General features: G+C 40.5%; 1 protein-coding gene across 1 annotated transcript in view; it reads right to left on the bottom strand.

The window, feature by feature from the left end:
• The window catches only part of cdh11 (cadherin 11, type 2, OB-cadherin (osteoblast)), a 124,811-nt gene extending 111,717 nt beyond the window's left edge, over window positions 1-13,094 (bottom strand). Inside the window, exon 1 of the mRNA XM_057847974.1 lies at window positions 12,792-13,094. The gene's annotated coding sequence lies outside the window, so the exon portion shown is untranslated. The remainder of the gene's footprint in view (window positions 1-12,791) is intronic.
• Window positions 13,095-14,962: the final 1,868 nt, after the last annotated feature.

The following is a 14,962-nucleotide window of genomic DNA, read 5'->3' as shown; positions in this document are numbered from 1 at the left end:
TAGAGAAAAACATTAAAATGTGTATTAAAGATCATAATTTTGATTAAATTTATTGTGAGTTTTTCAACAACAATGCTTGTTACAATGTTGTTTATTCTTTTTCTTTTTAATTACCAATTGCTTGACTAGGTGAGTGAAAAGAGAACATTTCAATAAGTGAACACATGTTAATACATACAAATTTAACAGAATAATTTTCTATTATTTCTATTAGATTAAATTTATAAAGTTTTAATAAATTGGGAATTTCATTTGATACAACAACTAAAATATGTTTGAATGTCTATAGGAAAAAATCCATAATTTTATTATTCATAATTACTCATTCAAATTGTTTACAGTTTATCTGATTTTTCTTAATCACATGTTCAATAAGTAAAAAATAATGTACTGGTAATAAATAAAATGGTTTGGTTCAATGTTAAACTCATAAACATAATAAATAAAATGGTCTTTGTAGTATTTACAATTGATTTTTAAATAATATTTCAATAAAAAAAAGAACAGAAGATTTACTAAATGTAAAATAGTTATAATGTGTCATACAATAACAATAGTAAGTAAAAATAGTTGGAACAAAAGTAACAATAATAAATTAATTCATATAAACTATTAAATAAAGTTTTACATATACAGTGGTACCTTGACATACGATCGCTTCGACACACGAGCTTTTCGACATCCGACGTAAAATTTGACTCACCATTTGTTTCTACATCCGACGACATTCTCGAAATACGACGATTTTTGACAGCGCCGCAGTTTCTTTGTTTCGCTGGAAGACGGACGCACGGCTGATTTTCTTGTGAGAGAAATCAACACTGCATCCAAAAAAGTTAGTGCAGGTGGAGAAAAAAGAAAAGCTGACGCTTACCATTGAAATGAAGATGTGAATGATAGCAAAATATAAGCATGGTGTGTGCATCCATGAACTGCGTTGACAATAGGGTCATAAAATGTCGATCTCGGCCGGCGGTCTTCCTCCATTCGCCAGTCTTTATAAGTTAAAGTGACAATTCTTATTGTGCTAACATCACCAAAGAAATCGCCACCTTCGTCAGGTTTCTAATCATTTATTCCATCAACTCGCCTAGTGTCTGCTGCTGTTGATGCCAGGATCGAAACAGAAAGTAAAATAACGCTCTCTTGCTCACTGTCACGTCAGACCCGCGGTGTCAGCCACATTAGAACCTCAATCGTTACATTATTACAGGTATTATTATTATTGGGGCTGTCAAACGATTAAAATTTTTAATCGAGTTAATCACATCTTAAAAATTAATTAATCGTAATTAATCGCATTTCAAACCATCTCTATGCCAACTTTTTCTGTAAATTATTGTTGGAATAGAAAGATAAGACACAAGACGGATATATATATTCAACATACTGTACAAAAGTACTGTATTCGTTTATTATAACAATAAATCCACAAGATGGCATTAACATTCTTTCTGTTAGTGATTGAAATACACCACAATGTGTCAATAGCGAGTTTTGAATTGACTTAGAAATCAAGCCAAATAGTGTGTTTTGTCCCTCAACTGACACCGTAGTTCCCTGTTTACTGGTCCATGCATTGTACCTCACGGTCATTTGAGTGCTGGCTTCACAACATACGAGACCTCTGATAGTTTGCACATTGTGACTAAATATTGCCATCCAGTGTACTTGTTGAACAAACGAAATGTTTGAATAGAGTTTGACCAAAGTCTGAGTAAGTTTTATGTGTATTTTGCATAGCTATTTTGATTGGGAATGCCAGTTCTCTTTGCGCTGTTGTTTAACTGTGGGAGAATAGGGCCTCATTGATACAGATTGAAGCGCTTTCTTTTTGTGAACATTTTTTTTTTTTTGAGAGAGAGATTATTTTTGTTGTGCTTTCAATGAATGATACTTATATGTTTGTTGTGAAGGAGTTGCCGAAGCTTATGCCAATAAACGGCGCGGTCCAATGAACGCCTGTGTCCACTTGCCTTTTGTAATATTCTGATATAGAATTATCCGAGGCACCCTGAAGTACACGCGGCGCCAATGCTGTTTACTCGTCACAAGATGCAGGAGTGGGTTAGAATTACGCCCTTTCGAGAACCGTAAACTGTGTTAATGGTGAAGCTGAATGTGATAATAAAGAAACAAAGTGCCAGCACGTCGCGTGTCCTATCCCTTTGTTAAGAAAAAGCACAAAACAAGACACCTTTCTCTGCCTATTAGCTCTCAAGTGCGTCATTGCTATCTGTAATGCATGAGCGAGACATTCCGTGCATGCGTTAGTTGCGTCAAATATTTTAACGTGATTAATTTAAAAATTAATTACCGCCCGTTAACGCGATAAATTTGACAGCGCTACAGTAATTATTTGTTATTCTGATTTGTATTCATAATTTATTTGTGTTGCTCTTTGTAATTGCTATTAGCAATAGAAACCGCAGTATTTATTAAGAATTTAGTGTAGGTTTTTGGGCTGTGGAACAAATTAATGGAATTATAATGAATTCTTATGGGAAAATCCTGCTCGACATACGACCATTTCGACTTACAAACACGCTCCTGGAATGAATTAACTTCATATGTAGAGGTACCACTGTTTTTATTTTGTAACTTGAAAAAAAATCCATCTTCTAAATTTGAATGAATGTACTGAAATATATATAAAGTATACTAAATAAATAAACTAATTTTTCGGGAAAATATATTAAAAATGGTACAAAAAATTACATCACCGGTTGGTTGGTCTGAATTAAAAATTTAACTTGCGTGTGGTATAAAACTTGAGGACACTCATCCCCTGCCACCCTTCCCAATCCAAGCCCAGGTTGACAGAGGAACTCTGAGTTGCCATCTCGTATCCCTTTTTGAGTCTCAATGTAGCTCTTCTTTTCTGCCAAAAGCCCTCAAAACCAATTAAGGCTTGTCCCGCCGCCACCTCCTGGAGCTTCCTTGTGCGCCTTCTGCTTTAATGTGGAGAGGCAGGGGTCTATGATTAATAATAAAATGTTTGAATCAGAGCCCAAACAATATTCATTTGAATCTTGGGGTAGTAAAAAAGGCTGGGGAGACCCAAAGGGAAAGGGATCTTGGCTCAGCTTTGCTTAGGAGGATCGGATGCGGACCATGAATGTTTTTCACAACCCCCAGCAAGGGCGAGAGGTGTTGTTTTGATTGATTTTCAGCAGGGTTACGCATCAGTACACAAGAAAAACTTTGTGAGGAGGTGGTGGAAACTGTTGAATTGTTTTTTTGAATCTAGATACAAATGTGGATAAACAGTTCCTTCAAATCTGCCAGGTAAAGACAATACTTTATGTTATTCTAATATTAAAAATGGCAACATCCCAGGTGTTTTGGATTGTGAAGGGATGGAAAATGTTCAGGAACTTTCCAAAGGAATTCAAAATTTGAAACTTTTTTTGAATAGCAGTATCTCACGTACTGGAGCTGACTATCTATCAGAAATTTTCTCAACCAAACTGTAGCATCATCATCAAGTGGCTTGAACTCGTATGAAACACATTCCTCGATCGTTTAAGCGTTGAGTGGACTCCTCTTCATCAAAACCGCCCTTACGTTTAAACTCTGTCAACCGCTCCGCCTCGACCTCCTCCTCATCGACACTCATTCAACAAACCGGTCGCTTTGAAGCCGTCGTCCCTTCCCGCATGTCTGAAGGATAAACATGATATTGCAATCGGCGTAAATGAGATTTCCTCGCTGCTTGGTGTCAAAGCAAGACACATCTCTTTCATGGCGGCCTATTCATCAAAAACCTGTTGATGTGGCACTTGCGTGGCTCTCAAGGAAGCTTATCGGTGGCGTGCTGAATAAGCTGTCTGAATGATTTTTTTTTTTTTCCCCCCATGAGGAGAACCTAACAAGCCGTGAGCTACACTTCATACAATTTATAAATTTTTGTTAGTTCACAATTTTTCCAAAGTCTATTTTGAAATAGAACCAGAACATACACGAACCACTGTACATGTAGCTCATCTGTTTTAGTTCATGTTTACCAGAGCCGTGTATAAAGAAAATTGCGACAGATGATCTCGCCACGGGTGGTTCACATAGGCCTGAACTGTAATGGTTTTCCTTAGAACTGACAGCAGTAATTGCAGCATTTATGGTAAAAATGGATAAAATCACGTATCTAAGTGCAGTACTCCCTCGTCGTAGCGATGTTTGGAACTATTCGAGGCTCCATTACCCGGAAGAAAATCGTATAGTGGATCTCTATGGGAGTGTCGCAACTCTTGGCTCTGATGCTTATGCTCTAAATACCGAATGTTCCACCAAATCAGAAAGCTTTTAACTTGCAGTTTTAGTCAACCATAAACTACAAATATTCCTCTGTAAATCACTTCTTTCTCTTTGATTTTCTGACAATTGACAAATTAAACAAGCTAGCATGTCATTAATGTGTTCAATTATTTGATCCGCTTCAATTCTGTGTCTGTAAAGACACTTGAAATGGCAAAATTGTTAGAATGCAGTATCAGGTTTGTGATGTTTCTTCCTCTTTTCATTTGCTCTTATCCAAAACACCTGTTCAGCCCTCCCAGAACATCTCATCCTAATCATCTCCTCTCCATTTATAACTTGTCTGCCCACTGCGTCTGTGTAAGTTTGTTAGCCTTTTCAACAACATATGAGCATCACACTTCACTTTGCACTCCTGGACTCTTGCTGTGTTTTGGACTATTTAAAAAAAAATGCCCTGAGCCCGTACCTTGCCTGTGCATCTGCTTGTTCTGTCTATGTTTTTGGACATCCAGCCTGCATTTGGAACTGGACCCGGTGTCTTCCCTGCTTCTGCCTTGTAAGACCCCCAGCTTGAATCACCCACAGGGAGCCATTAGAAAGGCACCCACCTTGTGTCTTCTGACCACAGGCTGCTTTGATCCCAATGTTTCTACTTTCAGAACCATGTTTTTGGTCTCAGAGTTCTGCATTCATGGGTCCGTTTGTCTCCTGGCTCATATAAAAAAATGAACCTAAAATCATATGTCTTTCTCCAATTTTGATGGAGTGATGGCATCTTTTCCACATGTCATTGCCAGTCCAACAAGCAACTAACAGTTTGACTGAAGTTGGAAAGTGAAAGGAGCAAAAGCGATGCCACAGGATTGCCAAACGTTCAAAGAATTCTAACTTCCAATACTTGATGATCTACTGCAACCATTATGTTTCAATCCCCGAGGCTAAAATTCTCTATACTGCCTTTTTTATCCTCAGTACCCTGCAGATACGGCTTACAAATTCAGCGACCTTGTTCGCACTCGTAGCCGCTCGAGTATTCAATGTCACAATGAATATGAACACAATTGCCAATGTGTTGAACATTGAACACGAAGAGGCAGTACCTACTAGCAAGCAATTACAAAAAGTGTTCTTAGTGTTGGTTCAGCAAATGGCTGCTTTTTACTCCATATGGCTGCTTTTTACTCCATGGGAGTTCTATAATTCTACAATAATAATTGCTTTTTGCGTGTAATAGGGACTGAACCTTGCCACAACTATGAAAGCCACCTCAGAAAATGTTCATATTTGCTTTTATGAGTATCTTAAAATTGTAAATGGACCCTAAACTTTGGAGCCAAACAACTTTAAAATTATTTAAAGCTCATGTACAGTGAAAGATCATGTAGATGTGTGTCGGAAATGTGTTGTAATCCTTTGTAACCTCCTAAAAATATTTTTGAAAAATACTTGTGCTGCGTCACCAGCAGGTAGATGGCAATGTAGTGTAAAGCGCTTTGAGCACCTTGAAAGGTGGAAAAGCGCTAATCAAGTATAACACCATTTAATCCACCTAATCATTTTTTGGACACTTAACTCATTGGCTCCCAGAGACAGCGACAGATGTCCAATCCATTTTAACTGCGGGTCAAAATGGATTGGATGTGTATTGCTGTCAATGGCAGTCAATGAGTTGGTATGTTATTAGTCTAAAGAATATGTCATGTAATAATAAGAACTAATTGTCATTTAACACTTATCTCCCTCACACATTTGTGAATCGTGAACGACAAAAAGACAGGGCTTCACTATATTTTTTGTTTAATGAAACCTAGCATATTATCTTTTTAAAGCCCCATTTTTTTGTAAGTGTACCTAATAAAGTGTCTGGTGAATGTCCGTTTAGATGTGGATGAGGCAATGCACTACAAAGGCAAAAACAGTCTCAAAAACTCAAAAAGATGTACTGTATGGGAATATGTATTAGAGCCGGGCCGTATACCGAAAATTTATAGTTACCAAATTCTTCTCGGTGACCGACGTAATTTTGACCATGTTGGTAAATTCGGTAATTTAATAAAACAAGAAAATATAGTCTTTTCATCCCGCATTGACTCTCTGTTGTTTGGCTATGTTCATTCTTCTTTAAGAAAGCAGTCAGTGTGCTTACGTATGAAGTCACAAGGTTATCAGGAAATCAAACAAACAGAAGCCCAGTAGGCTAACGCTAGCGGCTAACGCCACAAGCAAACGTGATGGAGTTGGGATTAAGGGAGCTTCGCCAAACTTTAACCCGACATTAAGTAGACTCTTGGCGGCCTCCAAATGGGCTTTGACCCGCTTTCCTTCCCGGTTCTCATTATTTCAGGAGATGGGGCTTTCTACTGGTAGCCAGGTCACAGGCTAACGCTAGCGGCTAACACTATAAAATGAACGTGATGGAGTCGGATAGCAGCTCTAACCTTGTCAAAATGGCTGAACTTAATGAGTGGATTGCGCACGGACTGCATCTAGCAATTAGTATGTCGCGTTATTTTGTATCTGTGTGATTTCTCTGATATCTTTTATGAGGGTAAAGCATTCAGCATAAATTATAATGCAACAGTGAAGCCTCTAATATGACCGTTTAATGGCCACACCTATTTTTCTACAAGTGCTTGCTTCATTCTTTGTCATTACTGCCATGATAAAATCTTGAATGTTTCATTGGCAAAACAGCAATATAGCTTTAATGTGTCTGTGTGTCTGTATGGGGGGTGCATGTGTGTGTGAATGTATTACAAAAATGCTCTGGGGAAAAAAAAAAAAAAAAACTGAAACCTTGAAGTAAACACTTGTGTTGAGTAATTATGTCACAGCAGCCATTAACAATAAGTTGTCTGTTTGAAGTGTTTTGTTCAAACTGTAAGTCATTTGTGTAACAATTACATGTTTGCACAGTCGTCATATTGATTTTTATGATTTTCTACATTGTTCAAGTCATACAAGCTGTTATAAATGTTCATACTTGAATTCTTATGGGTTGCAAGAAATTTGTATATAATTAATGTCCAGACAGCATGTACGATTGTTTAAATATGTTACATTGAAATCTGGTAAATAAATCAACGAGAAACAATTAATTTGTATTTCACGCATTGATTCAGATTTGAGCGAATTTATCATCATTTATTGTTATCAAGGTAAATCTGCTCAATTTATGTACATTAGGTCATATTGCCCAGCCCAAATATGCATATACTTGGTAGATTAGTAAATGCCACCCTATAAAACTGCAGAATAAAAAAAGCCACTGAAAAAAAGTGAAATTAAGACTGTGTGGCAAAGTAGCAGCAGTCCTGTGCAATCATATGAGGAGACCATTCTAAGTGTCAGAGAAGGAAGTGGACTGGAAAAAAGTGATGAGCGAAGATGCATTGTGGGAGTTATTGATAACACAGGAAGGAGGCGACTAAAGGAGGTGAGATGGAGGGAGCTTATTATGGTGGAGAGGTCAAGCATGCCGTAATGTCTGTCTTGTCTCGAAAAGAAAACAGGCTTTTGTGTGTGAAATGGGCAAGTGTGAGTGTGTGTCCAGTGTATTCCGTTTTATCAGCCAAACATTACTGGACGCCGACAAAAATCTTTTATTGTGTAAATGCTGAGACTTCGAACGCTTCTAGTCCATTGTCGTCACAACAAAATCAGTTGTTTTGTTCCTTTCTGTTGAGCTCAATAGTGGCAAAATTGCTCCAAACAACAAAAATGGTCCAGTACTGCCTTGAAATCACGTAGGGGGACTACAAGCAATGCGTATCAATGTGCATTCGCTGAAGGTTATCGGAAAACATCTTGGGCAGGTTCACGGTGTCAGAGCGTGACTGTGTGAATGTGCAATACAAACTACACAATGCGCCTACGGAAAGGTCACACTCACACAAACTTGAGAAGCATAAGTGAGTGAACCTGTTTCCGTACCATTGACAACAATAGACGTCCAATCCATTTGAACATTTAAAATGGATGGCATCTGTCTTCATCAACAGCAACGAATGAGAGGAAGTATCCGAGATGAAGTATCCGAGTTGATGACAGCTGTAACTGACACACCCTCACACACACATGCTGTTAATTATTATCTGGAATAATGAGACGCAAACGACTCATTAATTCTATCCTTGACCCGCCGAACCACAGTCTTTCTTTTGCGTCTTTCCCGCCGTCGTCTCACTTAACTCCAACGCAAAGGAGAGAGGATCCTTTCAGATGTGAATTATTAATTAGCATTCAAGCCAGCCTCCGAATTCTCTCTGACCCACATCGGGAAGAGAAGAGAAGGAGAGGAGGAGAGACTTTTTTTCCCTGTGTAAAATGCAAATGAGAAGCTTAATTCAGGTAGAAAAGCAGGCGATATCATGGAAAAGTGATTTTTATCATTGGGTGTCTGGAGTGGCTGCCCACCAATAAAGTGTGGAAAGGAAACAACTTTTGTTATGAAACTATTTCTGAATTTCACAAATTTGCAAGTAACTTGTGGTTGGCTGGTTTGCCCTGCAGTCAAAATGCACATTTATGAATCCTATTGCATGTTCTGCACATTGAGTGTACACCATCACAAGACTTTGCCAAACACCTACCTACCTACCTGTCACAGAAAACAAATTACTCCAGATTATAAACGCACACAAACATGCAAACAATCGGTTTTGCATTAAACCCATGCGAATGTGCACTAGAATCAATAGGCCTCGCTATCCAGGGGTAATCAATTCTCATTCTAATCCGCTCGATGAGGCCGTCAACGCTCCACGCCAATCGTCGACGAACGGATGGACGGGATCGCTCGTTAATCCCGAATTAGCATTGATCCAGTCGGAACCAGCCGATGAGTCTCAAACAAAAAATGCAAGGTTCATGTTTAGAGGCGGTCACAAATATTGTATAGTATAGAGCATTTGGTCTTTACAGTTTTGCCTTTTCCTACCACACAGGAAGGTGGTACAGGTGTGACCCATTACCTTGGGTTATTCTTCGACACCCCATTACAGGTAATTGTCACTTATTGTATGATTGACTTCATAAAGTGTCTCATGCCGAATACAAAGTTGATATTAGCAGAAACCTACTAGTGCAATTGGTTATTAGTTTTTCCCAACATTGTTTTTTAGTTTAATGACAATATGGAAATATTGCCATGGATCACAGATGTCAAGTGTTAAATGCTAACATATAACTAAATGGCTGCCATTGACTTCAATAGACATCCAATCCATTTAAACTGGATTTAAATCCAACAATCATTCGCTGCCAACTCTCCCGGTTTAAATGGATTAGACATGTGTCTCAGTCAGCTGCAGCGTAAGTAATATGCGAATAAGTAATATGCTAAAGCACATGTATAGTTCCTTAGTTTGTTTTTGTACTCTGCCCTTGTCAGCAATTGTATGTTTTAAATGAAGAGATGGCTTGTATTTACTAAAGGAATGGGTTACAGCAGCTGAATGACATTCTGTATTTTTTGGTTTCTCCCTTACATGAAATGGTAATATCTGTCCTGGTTGGTGTCAGCAATTGGACATTTGTAATGTAGAGGTGACTGACGGACCTTTTATACTGTATTGTGCGTGTTGGTACAGATTCACTTCTACATCAGATTTTAATGTCTGTTTTGGGATTAAAGTCAAATCATGTAGGTCATCGACAATCCGAATTAAACCCAAATTACTGTCAACAATTGTTGGTTTGTCAGATGACCTTGTTGACTGCATTCCGTGGCTAGTACAATTTCTCTCCATCATGGAGTCAGATGTCTTTGTACAGAACAAATTAAAGTCATAAGTAAAAGAAGCACTATACTCAAAACAGCCGCACACTTTCATTTTTTGCACTTTGTTTCAACAACATCACAGAGTTTGGATCGGAGCTGCACACACATCAAACAGAAGACCGGAAGCGGGTCACCCATCAGAGACGAGGAGTTCAGAGATGCTGACAAACCCCCGACCGCTGCCCCGCCACCGCCTCCGGGCCTTGTGATGCGTGGCAGATGTTTGACTTCTGTTGGGCCGCAAGTTGTCTAACAAACTTGTCATTGCATCCATGTGCCGAAGCGGCAGCAGCCGAACGACTTGAAGGGACTGGTCGCCGCCTTTGATGCGGGAAGTTCTACTTCATCGCCGCAAATTATTGTCAGATGAAGGGGCTGCATTGACAGGGGGCGCACTTCCCTGAGCTTTTTGCCCTTTGCAAGATGGTTACCTTTGAAATGAGGGTGTTGCTCATTAAACATTTTGAAGCAATTAACTCATCTTCCCCCAAGTTTAAAGTCATGATGCCACACGGGCTTGTGGAATGAGCTTCTGATGTTGCTATGGTGACAACTTGTCACCTATTTTAGGTGATCTAAGGTAATATGTAATACAGGGGAATCTCAAATTTTGGTAGTCCAGCCTGGACATAAGCTTCTGTTAGCACCTATGGACATTTCAGTCCGAATATAGACAATGTAGTCATTGTTGTGCACCTCCGAGGGAGGTGATGAGGGTTGGTTCGGGGGCAACTAAAAGGATTTCAGTTCCGAAGACACACTAATTACACACTCTCGACATTCAATCGCCCCAGGATGGGAGATTATGGTGTTAATCCTGTCACTGGCTTCAACAAGGGACAATATTACACATCTACATGGGATGTCTGATGAAAGATTAAAGTCAAGTTGGAGAGATGAAACAGTGTGAAGTGAAACAAATCCCCTTTTTTTCATCGAAATGTGGAAGCTACGTCCCACTCTAACAACTGAGACACAGCTGCCCCTTTTCGCAACAAAGAGAAAAAGGATTTCTGTTCTGTACAACAAGACAATGTTACGATTGCATCCAACAACACTGCAGCTCTGTTTGTTGTTGTTGTTTTTCTTTCGGGAAAGAAAGTCACTGCCCCCCACCCCCTCCGTCCAATTTGGGAAGTGTGTCAAAGCAATTCGCCGGCGAAACAAGCAACGAGTTAACTCCCATTAGAGAAAAGCTGTGTGTACAGCAAAACAAAACATCACGGGACAAAATGGTAGCAGTGTAACACCCCCTCACCTTCACCCCCCTCCCCAGTCAGTCAAGGAGGTAACAGAAGCCACTCACAGGCCGACATACTTAGCCAGACAGACTAGACTTGTGTGAGATTGAATCGACTGTCCCAGGGGACAGAGCAACTAGCTCTCCATCTACCGAGAGTGGCCCAAGGGGAAAGATGAGGGGAGGTGTGTTGTGGGGGGTCAGGAAAGACAAAAAAAAGAGCGAAGGGCATTCAGCGCCACCGCCGCTGCGAAGCCCGACAGCTCCCTCTATTGCTACTCATGGAATGACGCCTCTTTTTCATTCATCATTTTGATCTACTCCTCAGCAGCTGGCGCTTGATGAAATATAAATACCACGATTACACTGTCGTAAATGGATACCAAGCAAGAACCTCAAGAGCTTCACTAACGTTCTTTCAAGTTGCTCCAAACGTGTCGGAGGATCTTTGAATGATTCCAAAGAGTCCCTTGCCAAAGCCTTCCAAAAGTGTGGGGTGGGGGTTTAATTACTTGAATACTGAATAATTACACTTAAAATCGATAGTGTGCTGTTTATAGTGACTCTCAACTAGTCGTGGTCCAAACTCGGAAGGAACCAGACTGGTGTTCCTCTAGGCCCTTGAAAAACTAAGGAACATTTTTTTCCCTGAAACCTCATCGTCATGCCAAATTGTATTGACTTTAGCACAATGAAACTATTCTGCATTGTTGCAGAGAGAAAGAATAAGCAGGTCGAGAGAAGTCACCAACTTAGATGCTATCTGTCTTTGGATGCAGAGGAATTCATTCTTAACATTAATATTGATTGATCACACTAAACCCCCATTTAAAAAGAGAAATCTTGAAAGTCGTCACAATGGAGTGATGAAATCCAAGCCTGCTTTGGAACTTAAATAACCACTAGAAAAGAGCTGCTGATGAGCAGGAATAAACAATCAAGCGTTTCCCACATCACAGAGAAGGAGCGGCAAAGCCACAACAGTGAGGGAAAAAATTGCAACCACATTGTATGACAAGTACAGTAATTATATACAGCCTAAATTTAGTTGGAAGCCGCAAAAGCAGAAGTCTAAAATGAGAGCAGCTTTTGTTTGGATGTCTTTCTCTTGCTTCATTTTTCTTCATTCCAACAATTCTCAGACCAGGTGAAAACCCAACTGAGCGAAAGCAGTGAATGTCTGTCTGTCTATAAAGGCTTGAGGGACCACCAGCAAAAAGAAAAGTTGCGCCTCGCAGTCACGCGCAAATTCATGTTGCGTACCACGCTGCACCTCGAATGTTAAAACATTTTTTGTTTTTTTTAATAATACAAATAATTAACTCCACTCACGCACAATTCCCCTCTGCGTCTCCCAAATGCGTAAACGCAAGCGTCAAACCGAACGTGCGTGCGCAATTTCGCCCGTTTAGCGCCGTGCTTCCAAGAAGACACCGGGGAGCATTTCATTTCATCCCAGTGAAGTGGGTGTCGTCGGCGGGGATGATAAGGGACATAAAGCGCTTCTCTTACCTCAGTGAGTCCGCGCGTGTCCCAAGCGAGATTTAAAAAATCCTTCTACAGTCAAGAAATAAAACATCCGCAGCCTGGTGGTCCAGTCCAGTTTGTGGCAATCCCCCCTTTTTGTTTAATTTTCATCCACAGTTAGATTGACGATAAGAAGGGGCTCTTTCTAGGGGTCTCAACGAGAAAGTAAGAGTAGATATCACTGCTACTGGAGCATCCTTCTCGCTCTCCTCCTCTTGCGATGTGCGGAGCCACTCTGAGTGCGTCCGTCTTCCTCCCGCAAGCCTCGGACGAGATGTGAGAAGGAAAGAGAGAGAAGGGAGTAAGAGGGAGGGAGGGTGGTTCAGAGAGAAGAGGGTGCGCAGTAATCACAGTAGCTTTCTCTCTCTCTCTCTCTGCACATGCAGGCTAATGGTATCTTAATTTTCTACAAGGATCCCCCAATATAAAATCTACAAAATTAATTAAAAAAACAAATAGTTTCAAATGTATTTTTCAACTTTGTGTCGTTCCATGGATGAAGTGGAAGAAGAGGTGTGAGGATGCAACAGTTGTTGCTGTCCTTCGATTGGTCGCTAGCACTGAGCCAATCACAGCACAGTGGGCGGGGCCACAGCGGGGGACCTTGCTGTCCGGGGGAGGTGATAGGCTAAAGATTTCAAATGTCTCCAGGCAATGAAAAGAGTTAGAAAGAGGGACACATTTACTTCATTTAATTAGTTTCTCAGAAGTACCACATTTAAGCAAAATCGTGATTTAAAAAAAAAAAAAAAAAGAGAAAATTGACATTTGTTAGAGCTTAAAGTGCGTATGACACCAAAGCATGTTTATTTCATATTTCACGCGGTGTTTTATGCTCCTGAATGAAATGGACCGCTTAGATGTGTGTGAAAGCGATCATTTTATATATTCAATTTTTGAATCCCGCGCCATGAAAATGTGTTACTTCCGGCTCCAGTCTGAGTTTAGAACGAATAGGAATGTGACATCACCCGGGTCAGCATGCATCTCACAAAACAACATTGCTTTATAGCATGCAGATGGACTGCGGATTCAGCTGATTTTGCGGATTAATTCGTTTATTTTTCGCATCATGCCAGCCAAACGGCTGGGGGATTTTGTTGCTGCACCAGGGAGAGGTGTGTGAGCCTTTTTGGGTTTCAGAAAGGTCCTGTTCATTCCCGAGATCGGCCAAAACAAGTGTGCGATAACTGTGGGACCATTGGACTTACGAGGAAGTGAGTAAACATTGTGTTTTGTATTATGTTAAATACTGGGATCATGACACACGTTTGAATACCGAGGTGGCTTGCATTTTGTGGTTGACATGCTCCTTGTCCACTCGGCCGATGAGCAGCGGCTTGTCGCACATCGCCCGCCGGGATAGCGCTATACTCGGCTTATTGCCCTCTTCGTGTGCCTGGTGGTTTGAACCCCGCGACTCTCCTACGACTCTCTCGCTGTTTACGTCTTCCCGATGTAGTAAAGCATTCATTTTCCATATTCGTGTTGACCATGTGGCAGCTACGCGCTCCTCCGGCGTCGGGCTGTATGTCCGGCGGTCATTGTCCATCTGCTTCCTCGCAAACGAGCCCTCTGCCCTCAGCAGGGGAACGACGAGCTCTAACTTGCTCGCCGCCGGGCGGGTTGCCGATCGGCGAAGACAATCGACAACACCCCCGCCATGTCAAATGATCCGGGCTAGTTATGTGTGATTTTTCGCTTCGAAGACTTTGAAAAATCAATCGGTTCGGGATAGCGTGGCTGTCACGCCTCTTGGTTTGTTTACATTGTATGAAGCCGGGGCAGGGAAACGACAAAAGCCCGACTAACTACGGTGGCATAAAATATCGTTCGAGTGGTGCGACAGTAAAGGGGAAATTGAGAGTTTTGACCATTATAGAGTAATTTTGCCTTGTCTTACTGAATAAATGCATTTCATTATTTCATATTCCATTTATAACAAGAATGTTATTGTCATGACCATGCTATTTATTTAGCTATTGGGGAAAAATACTTGGATAAAAAGAATATCCTGTAAAAATATTCGAGTAGAGAGACTGAAACAATTACATTTTGCGGTTCTCTTCGTCGCATTTTCCTCGTTCTGAATAATTCCCCCTCAATGGGCTGAATAGTAAAACAGATGAAACCATTCTCCTGCCGACGTCATCCTC

This window comes from Corythoichthys intestinalis, chromosome 10 (genome assembly GCF_030265065.1).
Source record: "Corythoichthys intestinalis isolate RoL2023-P3 chromosome 10, ASM3026506v1, whole genome shotgun sequence".
Taxonomy (NCBI): domain Eukaryota; kingdom Metazoa; phylum Chordata; class Actinopteri; order Syngnathiformes; family Syngnathidae; genus Corythoichthys; species Corythoichthys intestinalis.
This window is presented reverse-complemented; position numbering and strand designations above follow the sequence as displayed.